Source organism: Micrasema longulum, unplaced genomic scaffold (genome assembly GCF_059751315.1).
Source record: "Micrasema longulum isolate JH-2025_06_02 unplaced genomic scaffold, ASM5975131v1 h1tg002333l, whole genome shotgun sequence".
In the NCBI taxonomy this organism is placed as follows: Eukaryota; Metazoa; Arthropoda; class Insecta; order Trichoptera; family Brachycentridae; genus Micrasema; species Micrasema longulum.
Window position 1 is genome coordinate 152,328 of NW_028279483.1, and position 21,604 is coordinate 173,931.

General features: G+C 33.7%; 7 non-coding genes across 7 annotated transcripts; all 7 read right to left on the reverse strand.

Annotated features, from left to right (window-relative positions):
* Window positions 1–4,572: 4,572 nt before the first annotated feature.
* Window positions 4,573–4,691, reverse strand: LOC148272439 (5S ribosomal RNA). The gene has a single exon (XR_015824841.1). It is a non-coding gene; the product is annotated as a 5S ribosomal RNA (ribosomal RNA).
* Window positions 4,692–4,771: 80 nt separating this feature from the next.
* LOC148272440 (5S ribosomal RNA) lies at window positions 4,772–4,890 on the reverse strand. The gene has a single exon (XR_015824839.1). It is a non-coding gene; the product is annotated as a 5S ribosomal RNA (ribosomal RNA).
* An 81-nt stretch (window positions 4,891–4,971) lies between these two features.
* LOC148272441 (5S ribosomal RNA) lies at window positions 4,972–5,090 on the reverse strand. Its single transcript, XR_015824842.1, has one exon. It is a non-coding gene; the product is annotated as a 5S ribosomal RNA (ribosomal RNA).
* An 80-nt stretch (window positions 5,091–5,170) lies between these two features.
* LOC148272442 (5S ribosomal RNA) lies at window positions 5,171–5,289 on the reverse strand. Its single transcript, XR_015824840.1, has one exon. It is a non-coding gene; the product is annotated as a 5S ribosomal RNA (ribosomal RNA).
* Window positions 5,290–5,369: 80 nt separating this feature from the next.
* On the reverse strand, window positions 5,370–5,488 carry LOC148272443 (5S ribosomal RNA). The gene has a single exon (XR_015824843.1). It is a non-coding gene; the product is annotated as a 5S ribosomal RNA (ribosomal RNA).
* Window positions 5,489–5,569: 81 nt separating this feature from the next.
* Window positions 5,570–5,688, reverse strand: LOC148272444 (5S ribosomal RNA). Its single transcript, XR_015824844.1, has one exon. It is a non-coding gene; the product is annotated as a 5S ribosomal RNA (ribosomal RNA).
* Window positions 5,689–5,769: 81 nt separating this feature from the next.
* On the reverse strand, window positions 5,770–5,888 carry LOC148272445 (5S ribosomal RNA). Its single transcript, XR_015824845.1, has one exon. It is a non-coding gene; the product is annotated as a 5S ribosomal RNA (ribosomal RNA).
* Window positions 5,889–21,604: the final 15,716 nt, after the last annotated feature.

The window sequence follows — 21,604 nt, forward strand, 5'->3', positions numbered from 1 at the left end:
AACAGATGGAAGAGTTGAGGAAATGTGGATGTTAAAACATGGGAAGAATGGTGAGTGTTACACAGTGTGTAAAGTGGCCACTTAAACCAGCCAATGACAGGTCATAAGCCCTGTAAATGCCTAGACTTTCATATTCCCTTCTCAAAAATGTTTTCCCTCTCTGTTGAAATAAATTTTAACATGAACAACTCCCTATGGAGGAAATTTAGCCAGTCTGCAAGCATTTGGACATAATCAAATATTGTTAAATCATACAGTCTTTATATAAATACAAGGTACAAAAGAACAATTCAAAAAAGTAAGACCAATTACAGATTTCACACTATTTATTATGAATGCAGGAGGAGAGGGCAAAAATAATACAATTCTAACAAAGTAAAAATATGAATATTAAATAAAAAGTACATAAAAGGGAGAAGACATTGTATAGCTCCAACTCTACTTTCCCCCCTCTCTCTCTGAATTCCATGAACATTTATATTTCCATCACGCTAAATAATAATAAATCAATTCACAGAGTATTAAAAGGTCAACATTTTGTTAACCTGCTCACAATATCCATATATACATTTCAACTGACATACGTCTATATGTCAGAGTCCAACATCAAAAAAAACTTGGGGACCAATAGCATGAAATATCTCTGAAAAAATGCTTTGTAAAAACTTTGTGTGTCCGGAAGATCGCCAGATATTAATTTGTTCCCCGTCTTTATATCGCAGAGCAATGGGCAAGTTGTTCGCCACAGCACTTCGCCATGACATTTGTATGTTTTAAATTAAAGCGCCAATATACTTGTTTGTCAAATATTTGAACAGGTTATTTTAAACCAAAAACGGAGGATTTATATTTTTGCGAAAATATTTCATTCAAGTAAAAAGGTACAATTCATGAATGAGGGGTAAGGTAAGTAAAAACGTGGAAAGAAAATAATACGACTTACATGAGGCCTCATTCTGTAACTAATTCGTTTCGTAAATTCATTTGAATCATATGAGAAGGAACGAGAGCGAAATCCGATTTTGATTGCGGTAGAGTGATATAGATATATAATGAACGAACGAACTTGCGAAACGAAATAGTAACGGAATAAGCCTCCATGAGTACATTATCACACAGACTATTCTGAAGAGGCAATAATTAGGGCAGAACCACGTACTTCTTCATGTTTATGATTTTTTCACCCCGTATCGGCAGAATAACAGAGGGGTAGGCCGAGAGGATAGAACGCTATACTTCTACATTTTTATACTGATAAAAAAATATTTTTTTAAAATATTGTCTAACTTAACATCACGCAGTTTATCTGGAGGGGTAGGCAGGGTAGATATAACGCAACAACTTCACATTTTTTGCATGGGTATTTATTTATTTAAAAGTTCAAGTACAAAGAATAAGTGCTTTGGCGGACCTAATGCTAAAAGCAATATCTCCCAGCCATCCAAAAAATAGATTAGTAAAAAAAGCATGGTAAAAATTTTGTACTAAAAAAAACAAATACTCGTATATACCAAAATATAGGTACGTAAATAAGATAAAAAACCTAATTCATTAAAAATAACAGCTGTTTTTTTAATTGAGAGATAAGGCTTGCACATGTAGCGGTGTTTCAAAGATATTTTATTTTTACGGGACCAAAGCTAGGTATATAACTTAGTGCCTTACATCTGGAAAAACGAAAGTACAACACGATTCGGGAAAAAAATGGCAAATGGTTGATAGACATGGGAAGCAAAGAGTCAGAAAATTTGTTAACAATTACAACTTTATTTGTACCTATATGTTATTTACATACTTATATATTATGTACGTACTTATTTTATTATACACATTATTATATTTTACATTCATACTTATTATATCCGTGTATAGTTTTGGAAAAACGACCCTATATTTTTATTATTTTTGCCGCAACATATCGGTTCCTTAGAACATGCATATAGGAAGAGATAGATCCTCTCAAGTATTCCGCTATACCGCACTCCTTCGCTTGCTTGATTTATCCTTAGCGTTTAAGTAGAATATTTGTTTGTTATTTGGCTTATGTGATTTTTCTAATATTTAAATGAGTAAATAAATATTCACTTAAATAAAAATAAAAAAGTACATTATGTTATGTCAATGTGCATTATGTTATGTTATGTTACTTGTCAATTTAATTGATGGATGCATCGAGAAAATAGGAAACTGGATGGCTGAAAACAGATTAACATTAAACCCATCAAAAACGGAACAACTATGGGCGGCTTCAGCCAGACGACAGAATTTGATCCAGGATACGGCCCTACCCAATGTAGGGAGTGCTGCTTTACCCACCGTTAAACTACTGGGAGTTTAAATTATTATGAAAATAAAACTTTGTTATCAGTGTTACACAATTTTATTACTGTCTGGTTACTGTCTATTATATGAATCATATAATAGACAGTAACCACTCATTTCATAATCACACCTTAAAACTCCTGCACCAAGTAAATAACAAAGGCAGTAATATGAATAATTTAGAAATTATAGAAATTCACAAAAATTTAAATTCCGAAAACAATCTAATTAATAATCACACATTCAACCACCCCTCGCCTTTATTGACTATGTTCCCTTTGCGACCACCCTCACCGCACTCACCCTCTTAGACCCGCGTCTGTTAACACTCTCTTAGCCGAGCGATGTCTTCCCACACATTAAATCTTAGACTTACTTATTGCAACTTCCACTTATGTGCTAAATTTTAAGAAATAAATTCGACTTAATGTTTTGTCCATGTTTTCATATCTGTACTTAAGATAACCATCCATTCATATGCCAACACCTTAGATAAGAATAAAAACCCCCTGCTCTAAGTTTCACTGATTAATCTGTTTATTTTTTGTTTAGATTCGATGACATTGTGAACAATATTCTGTGTTTATTATATTAGTTTTATATCACCCGTCGATGGGAGGAGTGCTCTCCCGAAACTATAGTTGTGTTCTTGTAAAAGAATAAAATTGTGTAACACTGATAACAAAGTTTTATTTTCATAATAATTTATAATGAAGTGTTACGAAGTGAATGCCGATTCAATTAAAAATACTGGGAGTTTACTTAATTCTGACCTTTCTCTTGACGCTCAAATTAGTAGAACGATAAGTTCATGCTTCTACCAGCTGAGACAAATTAAATGCATACGCAAAAATTTGCCGGTTGATGCCGCCCGTCAATTAATAAATGCGTTTGTAGTGTCTAGAATCGATTATTGCAATGGTATCTATGCAGGTCTACAAATGAACAAAATGACTCGCCTACAGTCTGTGTTGAATGCTGCAGCGAGACTTATTTTCGGAATCTCTAAGTTCAGTCATATCACTCCACTACTACGGGAATTACACTGGCTACGTTTTCCACAGAGGGTCGAATACAAACTCTGTTGGCTTATGTATAAATCACTGCACAACTCTGCTCCGGAATATCTAAGGGAACTATGCATTCCAGATGAACTAGCTGACAGGCGTCTCACGCTTAGATCAGCTACGTCTACGGCGAGAGGAAAAGTTATCATACCTCTACGCAAACAGCGCAAATAAATTTAGTGAACGCGCATTTGCGATCGCAGGCCCTATGGCATGGAATGCTCTCCCAGCAGAGGTGCGAGGCTGTGAAAGTGAAGTGATGTTTCGGAAAAAACTTAAAACCCACATTTTCTATAAATAATTTAAATAAATCCGTAGCATGTAACAACAAAATAAATTGTTTTGATTAAATTAAAAATTTAAAAGCTTTAATTAGATTTGTTTATCTTTAGAATCACCTATATAAAGCGCCCTTGAGGTATTATATTATGAAAATGGCGCAATATAAGTAATCCATAATAATAATTTATACATGTTAAATAATAAGGAATGTGGGATCAGATAATGTGTAAGAAAAAAAGGGTAAAAAATACATATTTAAGAAAAAGAAAAAAAAAGCAGTAAAACTCAGGAAGTTCAGGATTCAGGGGAAACATCATAATGTTTCAGGCGTTTCTTGAAGGTGGCTAGAGAAGGCGCATTTTTTATATGGGGTAGCTCATTCCAAAGTCTAGCAGCTTGAACGGAAAGGGAATAGCTGAAAAATGATGTGCTATGTCGAAGAATGGAAAGTGTTCTCTCCTGAGAAGAGCGAAGCGAAAGACCATGATCAGAAAGGTACATGAAATTCTCTGCAAAGTATTTTGGAGCGCAAGGACTGTGAAGACTATTATAAAGAAGTGAGAGAGATTGAAAGCTTATGCGCTGATAAAAATGAAGCCACTTGAGTTCGGAGCGAAAGGTTGAGGTACAGTGTCCCTTTAAAAAGTTTTTAAATGCTAAAATTTAATTATAATTGCAAAAACATGTACATAGTTTTATTTCACACTTATTTATAATTTTTAACGGTGACGTTGTGATCGACATCGTCAGACTAGTGGGAGACTAAACAAATAACCAGCAGCTCCTGTTTTTGGTTTTCATACAATTTAAATAAATACTCGTATAATTACATTTTTATTATAAAACTTCATAAAAGCATCTATTTCACATAAGTTAATAAAAATAGTGCAAAAAGTAGAGAGGCCAACGGCACGCGGTGTTCCCAAGCGGTCACCCATCCAAGTACTGACCGCGCCCAATATTGCTTAACTTCGGTGATCTGACGAGAACCGGTGTGTTCAACATGGTATGGTCGTTGGCGAGGAGAGACTGAATATTTTCCATTATGACAAATCTTCGAGAAGATATTTAGATTTAAAAAATAGTGCAAAAAGTGGAGGGGCCAACGGCACGCGGTGTTCCCAAGCGGTCACCCATCCAAGTACTGACCGCGCCCAATGTTGCTTAACTTCGGTGATCGGACGAGAACCGGTGTGTTCAACATGGTATGGTCGTTGGCGAGGAGAGACTGAATATTTTCCATTATGACAAATCTTCGAGAAGATATTTAGATTTAAAAAAATAGTGCAAAAAGTGGAGGGGCCAACGGCACGCGGTGTTCCCAAGCGGTCACCCATCCAAGTACTGACCGCGCCCAATGTTGCTTAACTTCGGTGATCGGACGAGAACCGGTGTGTTCAACATGGTATGGTCGTTGGCGAGGAGAGACTGAATATTTTCCATTATGACAAATCTTCGAGAAGATATTTAGATTTAAAAAATAGTGCAAAAAGTGGAGGGGCCAACGGCACGCGGTGTTCCCAAGCGGTCACCCATCCAAGTACTGACCGCGCCCAATGTTGCTTAACTTCGGTGATCTGACGAGAACCGGTGTGTTCAACATGGTATGGTCGTTGGCGAGGAGAGACTGAATATTTTCCATTATGACAAATCTTCGAGAAGATATTTAGATTTAAAAAATAGTGCAAAAAGTGGAGGGGCCAACGGCACGCGGTGTTCCCAAGCGGTCACCCATCCAAGTACTGACCGCGCCCAATGTTGCTTAACTTCGGTGATCGGACGAGAACCGGTGTGTTCAACATGGTATGGTCGTTGGCGAGGAGAGACTGAATATTTTCCATTATGACAAATCTTCGAGAAGATATTTAGATTTAAAAAAATAGTGCAAAAAGTGGAGGGGCCAACGGCACGCGGTGTTCCCAAGCGGTCACCCATCCAAGTACTGACCGCGCCCAATGTTGCTTAACTTCGGTGATCGGACGAGAACCGGTGTGTTCAACATGGTATGGTCGTTGGCGAGGAGAGACTGAATATTTTCCATTATGACAAATCTTCGAGAAGATATTTAGATTTAAAAAAATAGTGCAAAAAGTGGAGGGGCCAACGGCACGCGGTGTTCCCAAGCGGTCACCCATCCAAGTACTGACCGCGCCCAATGTTGCTTAACTTCGGTGATCGGACGAGAACCGGTGTGTTCAACATGGTATGGTCGTTGGCGAGGAGAGACTGAATATTTTCCATTATGACAAATCTTCGATAGATATTTAGATTTAAAAAAATAGCGCAAAAAGTGGAGGGGCCAACGGCACGCGGTGTTCCCAAACGGTCACCCATTCAAGTATTTACCGCGCCATTCAAATTCAAAATTTTTAAATAGCAAAACGAATTATTTGAGCCTTTTTTTATACGTAAGATCTTGTATGTTTATTAACTCTTTAAAGGCTAAGCTACAAAATTCCTTTTCACGCGGTGATGTAACATTGTGTTACTTCAAGCAAAATACAGAAAATCCAGAGTTCAGACATTTGGAAAAAAAACACAGTGACATATTGTTAAATACCTATAATTAACTGTTAAATTTTTAGTTATCCATAATTTTATTAAAATTACAGTAAAATTTAGAATTTAAAATTAGTCCTCTAATAGCAAAATAAATTTAAACTCGTGAGCACGCCGGTCTCATAACTAACGTGCAGTTCCACTTACTGCCAATAACCGTTTGACTGTGCGAATTTCTTATATTGTTTTTGTCTTTTTCACACAAACACCAGCCACAGAACAGTGTCTCTATCTTCCTTGTGATAAGTTCTATTCTCGTACTCTTTTTTATGCAGTAAAACAGATTTAATTATTTAAATAAATAATATAGACTCCTGTTACACCACAGTCACACAATATTTAAGTCACGATGGAAATTGATTAGATGATTTGAAAATTTGGAGAAATTGCTATTATGGAGACGCCTCATGTGTTCTTCAGCACGAATATCGAAGTTTCTTAATGTTCTTCTTACGTTAACTGAAGGACAAAAAATAAAAGTAAATAACATGAAAATATTTCAAATTAGGAAGACTAAAAAACAATGCCTCTTTAATTAATAATAATTATCAAAAAAAAATTCAATACATCCCATTATACGATGTTACATAAACCCTATACCTACAATATTTGAGTTTGTCCAAATGTTTGCAGACAAAAGACTGGATTTTACCCCCTCGGGAGTCGTTAAGATTAACAAATTACAACAGGGATGGAGAATACCTTCAAGGCATTTACAGGGCTTATGACCTGTCAATGGCTGGTTTAAGTGGCCACTAAATCCAATATTTTTTCACAGCTGTACAATACTTTTTGTAAATATGCTGATGAACAAAAAAAAACGTATTAGCGAGTAACAAAATGACGATTTCGTTTCCAAAGCTTTGGAAGGAATGCAAAGGATATGAAACGATTAGGATTATAATAAGATAGTGGATTATGGTTAGTTAGTGTAATTAGTGTCCTGATAAAAAGACGGTTCCGTCTCGAAACCGGTAGACATAGAAAAGTCGGTAGGTTAGTGGTTATATACCAGTATTAACTAACTATTTTCCTTTATTTGCTCCACAACAGACGAGGAAGCCTTACAGTTGTAAATTACACCTCAGAACACCTTGGTTTGAGAAAAATCATATTAGATTTTTGTTTTCTCACCGGGAATCGAACCCAGAACCTTCCGTGTGTGAGTCAAGCGTCTTTACCCCAACACCACGGAGGCCGCATTTATTGAGAAAATTTATGATTTGTTTTTTATTCAAAGCCAAAAAAAAATCAGTTCCAATTGTTTTTATTTTAACCTCATTCCATTTGCCGCGAATGACGTAAAATAATGTTTTGTAAGTCAGTAATACGTAGGTAGGTACGTACTTATTTATGTCCATTTATTTTCCTTATATTGTACCAGATTATTTATGTTTTTCATAAACATTGCTAAATGCAGCGTCGTAGCTAGGATCATGACCGCCGCTGACAAGGTTTGAATTTCGCGCCCCTCAAGACTTATTTTCTAGGAAGAGAAAGAGAAAAGAAAGTTGTGGGCTGAAAAGTGTCCCTGGCAGCCGTTCGCTTGGCCCCCTAGCTACGACGCTTGCTAAATGTTTTAAATTTGTCAATATGAATATATTCCTGGTAAAGGAATTTTATTTTTGTTTTAATTCTTGAAATGGAGCACACATATATTTTATTTCTTCTATGGTCGCGAATCGTCGACTTCTCGTAGTCTTTTTCATCGTTGGGAACAGGATAAAGCCGCGAGGCGTGAGCGGCGTCCGTCATTATCGCTCTGGTATAAGAAAATTTGCCGATCATGTGTATCAATCTATGGTTAAAAAAAGCCTTCGGCCCTTCTTCCATAACATGATAATATCGGCCGAAAACAAGTTACGCATACAGTCAAACTCCAAATTTTCTGATTAATGAGTGCCAGATGTTATCCGGAGAGTTGGATCAAAAAACAAACCATTACCAAACCAAATTGTTTTTCAAAAATTTAAAGGATGCCGAAATATTGGATACTTTTGGGCGCACTTACGAGCTAAAATAAATGCTTTAAGGTCATGGTGCTTTCCGAAAATATCTTAATAGATTCAAAAAAAGAAATAATGATTGCTGCCCTTGTGATGGACTCATCTCTTAGGACGTCCTCCATATATACATCCTGAAAGATATGTATTACACGATTTTTCTATGTTTGACGCCGAGAGGCCAAACTGCAAACAAATGTGCGCACAATATGGCCAAATTTTTGAAAACCCAGAGGAAGTAATAAAAAATGAGGTCACTGCGGAAAGATACATTGACTTTCTGAAGACCTTAGTTATAAAAATTTAAAAAAATAATGAAGAAATGGACCCAGTCCCGTGAAAAATAACTATAGTACAAAATATACATACTAGGAAAAAAAGCTTTGTATGCATAAGCAAATCAATAAATAACCGGAAGAGGAGAAAAAAAACAAGTTTAGTCAATATGAACCACAGTAAGTTTTTCATCCTCACTTTTTCTAACAAACTTTGTGCGATATCCTTGCACGAGAAAGTGGGTCTCATCTGAAAACAGCACCTTTCTCCAGTCTTTTATAGTCCATTTGGTATATTTTCTAGCCCAAATGAGCCTTTGCTTCATCATACGTGCCGCCAGGAGTTGTTTCTTCTGTGGTCGAATTGCTTCTCTTCCAGATTCAATGAGTCTTTTCCGCACTGTTGAGTCATGTATCATCACCCCAGTGGTTGCCAAATCTGGGGTTTAACTTACTATTTCTGATTAAAGATATTTCATCTCGGACACTAGTTTTCCGATTTCTTCCACATTTCCCAATTCTTTTTGCTTCAACTGGCTCTGTTTCTCTTTTCTGTTCAATAATCTTGCTGACTGCTCCCCGACTCACAAAACATTGAATTGCAAACTGCTCATTGATGTAAGTTCACTTAAGGTTATCTTTTCCCTTTTCCTCGGCGTAATATCCACGATTTAAACCAACTCAAAAACACTCTTTAATATGCAAGCAATTTATAAAATTAGTCCTTTATTGAGAAAATGTAAAAAGAAACAACATATAGTACACCAACAAACACCAATATGAGCCGCCAAAAGATTAATGAACTGTAACAACTGTCAAATTGACATACATTATGAGTGTTGCTATACGTAAAAAATGTCAAAAATTACTCTTATTCCATTCATTCGCACAATACTGTGCAGCCAGGAAGAAGAAAGTGAGCATAATAGTATAATATCATTATGTATTGTATTTTTTTGCAATCGAGTTATTCTTGAAATAAAATTTAAAAAATCGCATTTCTAATCCGGTCCCTTGACTTATCAACGTGTAATTAAATTGAAAATTTTCCGTTGACGGAATCATTAGATTTTCAGGTGTTAACAAACACACATTACATATTTAATTAATTTATATTCAACAATGTTACTCCATACATGTGTACGTTCAGTTCGCCATTGCATTTTGATTCCGCGATGTAATTTATTTTCAAATATAAATGTTAATTGTTCTCGTGGTTTGTATAATGTACCGAATTCCAAGGAAAATTTTGACAAATCGGTTATGGAAGCTGAAAAAATTGTCGGGAATTCCCCAGGCTTTGAGAATTTTCAATATCTTTTGAGTGAACTAGTTACGAGTTCTGATCTTAAAACCGAAGTAAGTATGAAGTAGGTATACTTGATCGTGCCATGTCTTTCTCGATCTTCCTCGTTTTCTGCATCCTTCAACATTCGCATCGTAAATCCTTTTGGCCATTGTTTCGCTGTCTGCATGTCCAAACCAATGCAGCACACCTTTCTTGATTCTGTCGATAATGCATGTCTCAGCCTTACGTAGTTTACGGATCTCGACATTTGTGCACCTATCATACATAGTTTTACCACACATTCGCCTGAGGGATCGCATTTCAACAGCATTTAAACTATTTTCATCATTATTTTTAAAATCTCATACTTCACTCCCATACACAAGAACACTATAACTTCATTGTAAACTACTAGTTTTGCCTCCTGCGACAAACATTTGGCTGCCAAAGTAGTTCCACCGAACAGTTAGCCACGCTGTTCCCGGCACTTATCCTTCTTTCAATATCTTTCTCAGTATTTCCATCGCTAGTAAACATACTTCCCAGATACAGAATATCTCCGTTTACACTGATCTCAAATTTAATTATATTTTCATCACTTTCGATTTATCAACATTCATCAGCAAATCGCTTTTCTTGCACACATCGTAGACTTTTGTTATCAAGAATTGCAGGTCTTCTTTGCTGCTAGCAAGAAGCACGGCATCATCAGCATACAGAAGACAGTTAACCACTCATTTTTGGCCCTATTCTTAAATCTTTCAGTTCTTACATACAGTTATCGATGTTTGATAGAGTTGACAGAAATATATTGTTGGAAATTAAAACGTTACTTGGTCATTTTGATTAATAAATTATAACGGGGATAGAGAACATATTAGAGAAGGAATAAAAGTCAAAGCATTTACAGGACTTATGACCTGTCATTGGCTGGTTTAAGTGGCCAATTTACTCACTGTGTAACATTCCAAACCCAGTCTTTTGTCTACAAACATTTTGACAAATTCAAAATATTGTTATTGATTTTGGATTTCGAAAATGTTTTTTTTAATTAGCATCTCCGATCCTCGTGTCTGAGGACGGTGATCACGCCTGACTCCAGACGTGGATCGTCTGTGGACAGTACCCCCCATCTCGACCTGGTCTTGTGCTGTTCTGTAGGCATTTGACAGTGATAGTTCTGATCGTTCAGTGACCAAGCCGATCGATCTTGTCGGTTGATGTTCACTAAATAAATGAACAAGTATAAACTTATATACTATAATTTTTATATTTGAAGCACTAACTTTGTGGTTTTAAATTATAAAAAGAAGATAAAAACAAATTTGTTTTTATTCACTATTTTTTTTTCCACCGACCGGTGTCTAAGCTAAACAAGCTTCTTTCTCAAGGTTTACTTAACTAATGAATTCTCTCCTACCCTCCCAAAATTTTCGTAGACAAGGACTTGATTCAACTCCCTGGGGAGCTGTTTATATTAACATATTACAACAGATATGAAGAACATTTAAGAGAAGGTAATATAGAAGTCTAGCCATCTACAGGGCTTATGACCTGTCAATGGTTGGTTTAAGTGGCCACTTTACACACTGTGTTACATTCACCATTCTGCCCATATTTGAACATCTTAACATTTTAACATAATATTATTCTCTGGATATTATGTATACTTATGTGTTATTTATATATATACCTAATATTACCCTATTATTTTAATTATTTCTATATGTATGAATTAAGACATTCCATTTTGTAATGTACATATATGAAATAAATAAAATTGAATTGAAAATTGAATTGAATTGAATCATTTTTATTTTCAGTTTGGCAATACTCATCCCCTCCTCAAAACAGCAAAACACCTCTTGTCTAGCGAAAAACACAATACCCAAGTGTGGGGGCTCTTCGTCATGCTAGTTTCTAAAGCTGCAGGGTATCCTAAAGGGACGCATCTTGACGACCAGTTCACAGAAGCTGGAATTTTGCACAGCCAGAGCAAAACGGTGGGGGTAATCGAAATGATCCGAGCTTCGAATTTGTTTCACAAAGGTGTCACGAACTCGTCTAACAGTCAGTATCAAAATAAAAAGAAATCTGACTTGGGAAATAAGCTCGCTGTTGTCGGCGGAGATTTTTTCATTGTATCAGCGAGCGCCACGGTTTCTAGTCTACGTAATCAGCACCTAACGGAACTTGTGTTCTCAGCACTTAGGGATATATCAGAAGGAGAATTTTTCGGGGAAAGAGACGAGCAGAACCTTCCAATCCCAACGAAGCCATCAAAAACAATGATTACAACTACCATCAAAGATGATTTTAAAATCAGACAGATAATCGGTCATGGAAGGCTGTGTGAACCGGTCGACGCTTCAGATTGCATCGGGAATCCTGTGAGAGAGTGGACTTTAAGAAATGTTTTAGGGAGAGGTAGTTTACTTAGCGTTGGCTGCAGAGGAGTCCTGCATCTTTCTGGACACGAAGAATCCACTCTGAACGATGGATACTTACTAGGTTGTCACGCCGCTCTAGCGTGGCAGGCGTCGATAGACTACAATATCTTTACATCAAGATCTGACAGCTACTCCTTAGTCTGTGCCCCTGTTTTATTTGCTCTACACGAAGACCCCTCCATTTACGATAAAATCGCCCACTGCAGAGAAGATGTCAGCAAGGTTGACTATGGACAATTGAGTGGTTGTGTTCACAAAACATCAGCGCTTGAAAACACTGCCAAGTTGTTTCACGAACATTGTAATGCGGCTAATCGAATATTAGATAAGTTTGCAAATTCCGAAGCTACGACATTGTTGAGAAGACTTATAATGCTAAAATAAATTATTTACATGGGTTTTTAAAAATATCTTGAATGTGAACATGTCAAAAGAAAAAATACTTTCGATTAGATCTTATTGTATTGAAAATTATCAATTATTTGAAAAACATTTTTTTAAATCACTTTCCAACCAAACATTATCAATTACCACATGTCTTTTTATTGATTTAGAAGAAATTTCATTGATTAAATTATCTTGAAAACCCACAAAAAAAGCCTAAAATATGAGTTTTAAAACTGGAGACCACACATATTTTTGACCCAGCGGGCTTTAAGAAATAATCTGCGTGGGTGCATGACACAATGTATATCTTTATGTGATTCGTCTTCCTCTGAAGCGTGATCGTATCATCGTATTTAAAGCGGTGTATTATTATATCTGCTCTGCCAACCCCGGCGTGATGGTTTGATGTTTGTTTGATTTAAAATTATTATTTCAATGGCGTGATTTCGCTCTCCTAATAAAGTGTAATGTTTTAAATGCTAAGGTTATTGTTAATAGTATACCTACATGTATTTTATTTTGACATGTTGATATCATTATACCTACTTGATTGTTTTTTGATTTTAAAAAAGAACGTCGAAGTTTCCTTGCAACTTGCATCTATCCTTGTACGGGTTTTACCTACATAGATAGATGCAAAAAAACGAGCATAAGAAAATATACAAAGTACATTGTAGTGTGCTATTAAGGATAATAGAAAAATATTTTTTGTAATATGTACATTGTGTATTATATTATTTTGTGCTATGTAAATATGTTTTTTTTTAAATGCCAAATAATGGTATTATTATTATACCCATTGGACGTAGGTAATTACTATAAAACGTAAAGACTTTTTACACTGGGTTGTTTAGGTTTAAGAAATATTTACAATATGCGTTTTTACATTAAAATATTCATTTTTACAACAATTCAATTTTGGTAACTTACCTTGCTAGTTTTATAAGTATTTTTTTTTATAGTTTTATATGAATTAATGATTTTTTTTTCATTTAAATTGCTAATTTTATTTCAATTGTGTTATGTTATAATTGGGCAATGGGATCTCACTCATAACGGTGTGATCACAGCAGATAACGAGAGGATGTAAGACGAGTTTCTAGCGCCTCCAAACCAGAACCAACCAGCTAAGGGAAGGTAACTCCGACAGAAAAACCCACCAGAGAAGGCAACGGGAAACCACTCTGGTCATCTTTCCCCAGGAATCAATATGGCTAGTACATCCAACAAGCAGTTATCCTGGCCTCGGAGTAGCGCAGGACCTAGATGCTTTCGCTGTAGTGATCGCCAACTTCGGGAGAACCTGATAAGACACCGCAAGAAGAAAAAGTGTGTATAAGATGTGTTTTATATTAATGAATTTACTTTTACAGTAATTTAATTTGAATTATAATCATTTATATTATTTATTTAATTTATATTATTTATTTAATTTAAATATGTATTTCATTAGCGTTTACATGTAATTAATGAAAGATAAGTAGTATCTTTTTTTTATTTGAATATTTCTGTATATTATATATTTGTTTTCATTGTTTGTAAACCAAATAAATAAAAACCATTTAGTGAGAATCATTATTAAATGTATTTATCGATAAAGTAAACTCAAAATTTAATACATTCATAAAAATGTTCCCTCAATAATATTAAAACAAAAAAAAATATTGGCAAAATAAATATTCGAAAACCGGAATCTAAAAGTGAACGTAGTTATGCAGAAAGCAGCCAGTCTACAATTTAGAAAAAAATATATATTGGTGTTATCGGGTGCAGTAAGGTCAATTCTTCTAAAAACTGCCAGACCGCTTTCATACAAAAAACTGTAATAACCACCTTCTGAAAATAGCGTCAATCGCAATAAAGTATTTCTCAATTGAGGACCGTTTTCACAAAGTGAAATTTCTACAAAAAAAACAAATTTGTTATTTTATTGAAATAGGTTCTTCCATGTGAGCTTTATCAATTGGTGAAATAAAACTTTAACAAAACAATATACATGAGAAGTTCACTTTATTTGTGCTATTATGTATGTAAAAAATATATAGGAGATAAATACCTAAATGTGTATATTTACATAGGTACTTAGATATGTCAGTAGACGTATGATTTTACAAAAAATAAGTTTTTTATGATTTCACGCAAAAGTTAACATAAATCAATTTCCATACATTTCTATCACAAAAATATGTAAATATTTATTTTTTGTGAAAATACGTGAATTTAGAACATTTTTATACATCATTTTACTCATTATTTTTAGTACATGTGTAAGGATTTTATATATCTATAAAATGTAATTTTTATTTTATTTAAAATCGCAATAGTTTTATTTTTAACATGAAAAAACCTTCTCCTGAAAAAAATATATTTTGTAGATATTTCGCTTTGTTAAAACGGTCCGCAATTTTCAGAAAACTCCCACAGCATTAGAAAAATCTGACGGTACTTTTAAAATCGTTCAAACCCGTCAAATACATGATTAGATCTTTGTTTGTGATATAATATACTAATGTATTCATTGTTTATCATTTGTCAAAATCAAAAACACTCAAACTGTTCTGTAGATTTGATTAGTCACTTTTTTCACAGAGGTGCTATTATCTAAGTTTTATATTTCTATGGATGTCTGCTTTCTGTATAACTACGTTAAAATGTAAGTAAGTATTTGTTATTAAATATTTATTTTCTAACATATCGGGTGGCTTCCATTAGGATGCAAATTCATTTTATACAGATAAATGTAAATTTATTTATATGTAATCAGTAAACTTTTATTTTGGCCGATAGCATTAAATTAATCTTAATAATAAAAAAAAATGTTTTGAAAACACTGCATTGTATTTACTATAGCGCCGCGTTGCGGCAGATTTTGAAAATGTTTGTACCTAGAAGCCGTCAAGTTTTTACTCAGAGATGGCAGTAATAATTATTGTTTTGACTCATAGGTGGCAGAAATAGTTATGGTTTTAATTCATAGATGGCAGGAATGTTAAAATTTCGTTGAATAACACGAATTTTCTGTAATTTATCAACGCAGTAAAATATTATTTTTAGTCTCTATAATACTTACGTTATGTAGATATATAAAGTTATGTAGATAATACATATATTTTGATATATGTATTATCTACATAACTTTTTTTTCGAGAAATACTTATTATAATAAATAATATTGTTTGAACAAATTTCAACAGAGGAGGACAACATTTTAGAGAAGGTAATATGGAAGTATATACATTTACAGGGCTTATGACCTCTCGTTGGCTGGTTTAAGTGATCACTTTACGCACTGTGACATTCACTATTTTGCCTATGCTCGAACATTAATATTTCTTCAACGAGGAAGTTCAGCGCAACGGGAAATCGAATATAAAAAAAAAAGTTAAAATTAGAGCATTTAATGAGGAAGTTCAGTGTCTTTTTTTTCTCTTTTTATTTGTGAATAGAATATTAAACAAAGCCATTTTTTTTTATATATCGTATTATCAGCGCAATGATTTTTAAAGTTTTTTATTTCTGAAATAACTCCGCGTGTGACGTCAGAGGTTGTTCTATGACAGTTCTTCCGATTGGTTCGTTTACAGTGACCAAACCGGATATCCTTCAAAGCTTTCATATCATTGGATGGTTCATAACAACCAGTGACGTCATTCAAAGTAGTGCGTTTTTATTAAAATATTTTTTTCGTACATTTTAAAGAAATTTTACCATACAATTTAATACTCTAATTTTTACCACGCGCAAAAAAATATTTTTTTAATATCTACAATTTCCCGTAGGGCTGAAGTTTCTCATTGTACTACGAAGTTTCTTGAAAACGTGTGAAAACAATTACAAAAACTATTTTGATAAAAATTAACTACTTTGAACGACGTCACTAGTTCTCCGAAATCAACCAATGACAGTGTTGTGATACATTTTCGGTTACCAGGAAGTCAAACCACTAATCAGGACAACTCACCGTAGAGAACTTCAGACGTCACAGTTTTTTCAAAATTGCAAAAATTGAGAAAAACCGTAGCGCTAATAATGCGTTTTTTTTTTTTTTTAAGTTTAATTTTTAAAAATCAAGTAAATCTCAAAAGGGTCAATTTATGAAAAGTTCGAATTATACTCACAAACCAAACGTATGAGTAGAGAGTTCTGAGCATAGTTCGTACGAGCGGCTGGTACATGAAGGAGAGAGCTCGACATGTGACGGGTGCGATAGCCAGGGGCGTTTAGTAATAACTCTGACACAAGAGCAGGGTTATCAGGGCGAATTTTAGACGTGTACCCTTCAAATGTTATAAGGTCCAACTCCAAAAAAATATGCTCAGTGAAACATTTGCGACTTACAATAAAATGTTTACTTTATTTTATATTAGTACCTAAATAATTGCAGTATAAAATGTAAATTACATACAAATATTCGATTAAAATAAAACTCACTTTAAAATGTGCAATTTCATTTAATACAACTTTTATTTGTAAGTTCCATATTTTTCATATATTTTCCGCCTTTTTAAATATATAATTTATGTACATCAAAGAGTTTTGATTAAAAAATGCTTCATTAGTCAAACGGCTGAAGGATTTTCTCTCTCTGACTAAGGTTTCCGAGAAACATAAGAAAATAATTGAAAAACCAGGGGCGAACCGTCTATATAATCGATTATTCGCAGCTTACCATTATATTTCACTACCAATAATAATGTTTTATAGTAGTTTTAATTATAGGAGAATAAATAAAATAATCTATATTTATTATAAATTAACGTCACTGTTTATATCTTCCTCAAAAAATAAATATAAGCTGCTAAATGCGCACCCAGCGCATTGTCCGGTTCCGATTATTGCAGCTTATTTTTCAATACAAAATGTATACTGTATTTTAACATTCAAAAACCCAGTGCGTATATTTTCCTTGCTAAGTTCACTTGCAGATTACAGATATTATTTCAAGCTTCTCTATTTGGAGAGTAGCATTTCGAGCGTTATTTCCTAAAGACCATTTTCGTTTGATAGTATTCTGTTGACATATGACGCCAGTTTTTTAGTCCGCGCGTTTTAGCTAGTGGCGCCTCGCTCGGTGTCGTCAATTTCTTGCATTATTCACTCTCAGTTTAGAAGGAAACGAAGCTGACGGCTCGGCGCGGCGCAGCGCGGTGGTCACGACGGTCACGTGACATTTTTGTTGCAATATTATTGCGAATATTTCTAATGAATGTTATTGTTATGTTATGTTATGTAATGTAATATGTAAAGTTAAAATTATATATTTTGGCATAAATAAATTAATTTAAATCTAATCTTATTGTTTTTTTTTTAATTTTTCAGAAAAAAAAATATAGTACAAGATTTTTTTTTTTTGTGTAATAATGGGAGTGACGTCTTACAATAAAATGTTTACTTTCTTTTATATTAGTACCTAAATAATTGCAGTATAAAATGTAAATTACAAACAAATATACGGTGTTTTTAATCAGTGCCAAACAAAAATGAATTAAGAATATACTTATTTTATTATCCTTATTTTTTAACCTATTTTTTTTTTAAACTTTTGCATACATGTACTGTCTTAAAATAATGGAGAATATACCTACATATTACGCAAAGTTATTAATTGTTGTTTGTTTGTTGGGTTGTTGGTTAAAATTATTTTGATTAAAAATAAGTAGGTATTGCGTCTTGTGTTGCCAGCAGGTGAAACTGGAGCTGGAGAGATGAAGATGTTTTTACACAAAATCATAAAAAAAAATCCGTGTACCTGGATATACTTTTTTTTTTATACGCCTCCACTCATTTGCGAGATTACTTATATGTAGTGTGTATGTACATGCAGGTACAAATTATGAAAAAAATTAAGGCTTACCTATAAAAAAAGTCACCGTTCGCCACTGGAAAAAACGAGTGATAACTAGACGGAACTAATCGTTTACACATAACTTTAGAAGTGAATCGCAGAAGAAAAAAAATGTTTATTAAAGGTTCCGTACCGCTACTTCCGCCTTGATGATTTCAATATAAATTTTATCTACAAAATAATAAACAGCGTAGATTTAAAGTAAATACAAATAAATTTGAGACAGGATTGAGAACACCCATAGATAGGGGTATTATATTCAAACTGCCATCGTTTTCAAGCTATGCAACATATATGATATATCATACACCTTTGGCCCGCTTGTTCATTATTTTATTTAAATAATTTATAAAACTGTGTATTTTTTTATTTAATTTCTAAACACGCCTTCGTGTCGAGGCATGCGTCGGGGGTAAGCAACGTATGTCTTGAACAAGTAGAAGAATTTGTGTAGGTATCTGGGAAGCATGTTTTCAAGAGATCGAAGGATAGAAAAAGATATTGAAAGGAGAGTGAATGCATTTTTCTATTATTATTGCTATTATACTATTGATTTTTTAGCGTAACAATACTACATAATTATATAATTTTTTAATTTGTTTTTCCCCCTTTTTTCTTGAAAGTTGGTGACGCGAGAGAGAGGCGCAAAAGTTAATTCCTCGATGGCTTAGAGAGCGCATGAACAGATCCAAGATGGTCCAACAAGGTCAGCCAACACACACGTTACTAGGGACGTTTTCTGCCACTTAATATGCAATGGAAATCGACTCACCCGTGTTGAAGTGTTCCCCCTTGCTCCACCAGATATTAAATGCGGGAATGATGCGGATGTCAAATTCTATCTTATTTTGTTTGGTGTATCAGGATTAGATATTTGTTGCAGTGATGATAATAATGCTATTGAAACTTTTAGCGGAAACTTTAAATAGCAAGATAGCGGTACGAATATTATTTGTTGTTGTTAGTTTTTCATGCGGATCACACAAGACTTCATTTGTTTTAAGAAAAAATACAGCTGTCAGTTTATTTTGAAAATGGAATTTGTGAATTGTTGCAATGCGGTAGGTACTGCCAGGCTGCTCGGGTTCCTACTTCTCAAGGAAAAGCCCACAACCAAAACATAAACGGCAGTAAACATTCACGCGTAACCAAAAGTTATTTGTATTTTGCAATGTATCATTTGGTGATTGATAAGATCAAGAAAGAATCACTGAGATGTTTTGTTATTCATTTTATTTTTATTCATACTTTTTTTCCACATTATATACAATAATAAATAATAAAAATAATGTGACCTGACTGGACCGAGGGCACTCAACAATATACTTTTTTTATTTGTTTATATGTGAGAATAGGTAAACAAAGAAGACATAATATACAGAAATAAATTACAAATTGTTAAGACAGTTTTAAACACTACGTATTTTTTAGATTTTTTATTTTCTTTTCTTCAGGAAATATACAGTACAATTACCAATACAAAATAAGACCTAACTCTAATGGACCAGTAAAGTTTCAATATTATATTACTTGCTAAGTTAATAACTATTAAGTATTTTTATTTTTCAAGTTCAATAATATTTATAGGGGACAAAAACATATATGAAAGTAGTTTAAACATTTTAATCAAAGTAAAAAAAGTTATGTTCATGAATAAAAAAACATGTTCATATACACACAAATACACACAAACACACCTTTACACTTACTCTCATACAAATACACATAAACACACCCTTTTCAACAAAAGTACAACTACCACAATTTAATATATATACTTTTTATTTAAAAACTTCACTCGTCTCTCTTTAAACTGTATCTTTTTTATGTTATTATACCATTGTAAATAAATAAATAAATATACGTGTGTGGCGGTCCATTCTCTCCGCCTACCCACACGGGGAAATGGCGCGGTGGTAGAAGTAGTAGCCGAAATGGCAATATAGACATATTTCATGATCCTTAACTAACTTTTGCGAATCTTAGGAATAAATGTTAACGAACTATAGGTATATTATAATTAGGTACACGTGAAAAAAATACACAAAAGCGACAAATTTAATTATATCTGCATATTTTGTGTAATCATGTAATTTAAGAAATACACATGGAATTGTATCGATGATGATTTACAAATTGTTTTTTTAAGTATCTTTGTTGAATTACCCAATAATAATTTATTCCAAAAATGTCACTATAAAAGTTATCCGTGATTATAATAATATTATTTTTCGTTTTGCAATTCCATGAAGGCTATTATTTTTGCATTTTTATTCTATGTATTTTAGTCTATTACTAACAAAAGGTGGCGGACGTATTCGTCAGGTATAGTGTTTTTTTTGTATCCATAAAAGTGTTTTTGTAGATAATAACGTACTAATCTAGTGAAATCTGTGTTAGAATCATTTTACTTTAGTGCTGTGAATAATTTATATTAGTATTCATTAGTTTATTTAATTTTTATATTTGAATCTCATAACCTTCCACCCAGGTAACAATACGATCTGACGTAATAATTTTTGCCTTCCATATTTTATTGTTTTACTTTTAAAGGTTCTATTTCTTTGTTAAAAATATGAGTGATAAAGAAGAACCCCCAGGGCCTCGATTACGAAAGCTATCTTCATTTGTACATATCGAGACGGTATATTTAACTTCTGTACTATCTGTACCTTCCTCGGTATGTTCTACCTATTTGTCATCTCGACATCATATGATCGAAACAAACCAACGAATGGCCGCAAAAATTAGTCCGCATTCCTTACTTCATTAAAATTTAAAATAGTTCTCATTTATATTTTAAATACGCTTCTGTGATAGAAAGTGTCCACTTCAAAGCGATTATAAACTCCAATAAATCCCAATTCAATCAAAAAATGTTCGCTTGAACATGATTTTTAAAAGTCTTTTGACAATTGCCAAGACGATATGCTTAACGATCGTCCGTATTTATCTACCGAGCGACTACAAAGCCGGTTCTATCTACATGTCGACACGTATTTTCATGAAGACAGGAATAAATGAAATGGTAATATTTATTTTCCATAGGTATCTGCAATATTTCTTTCGAAATGTTGCCATTGCATCTTATGCGAATTATGCCGTCTTAAAGGTCACGTGGTCTTA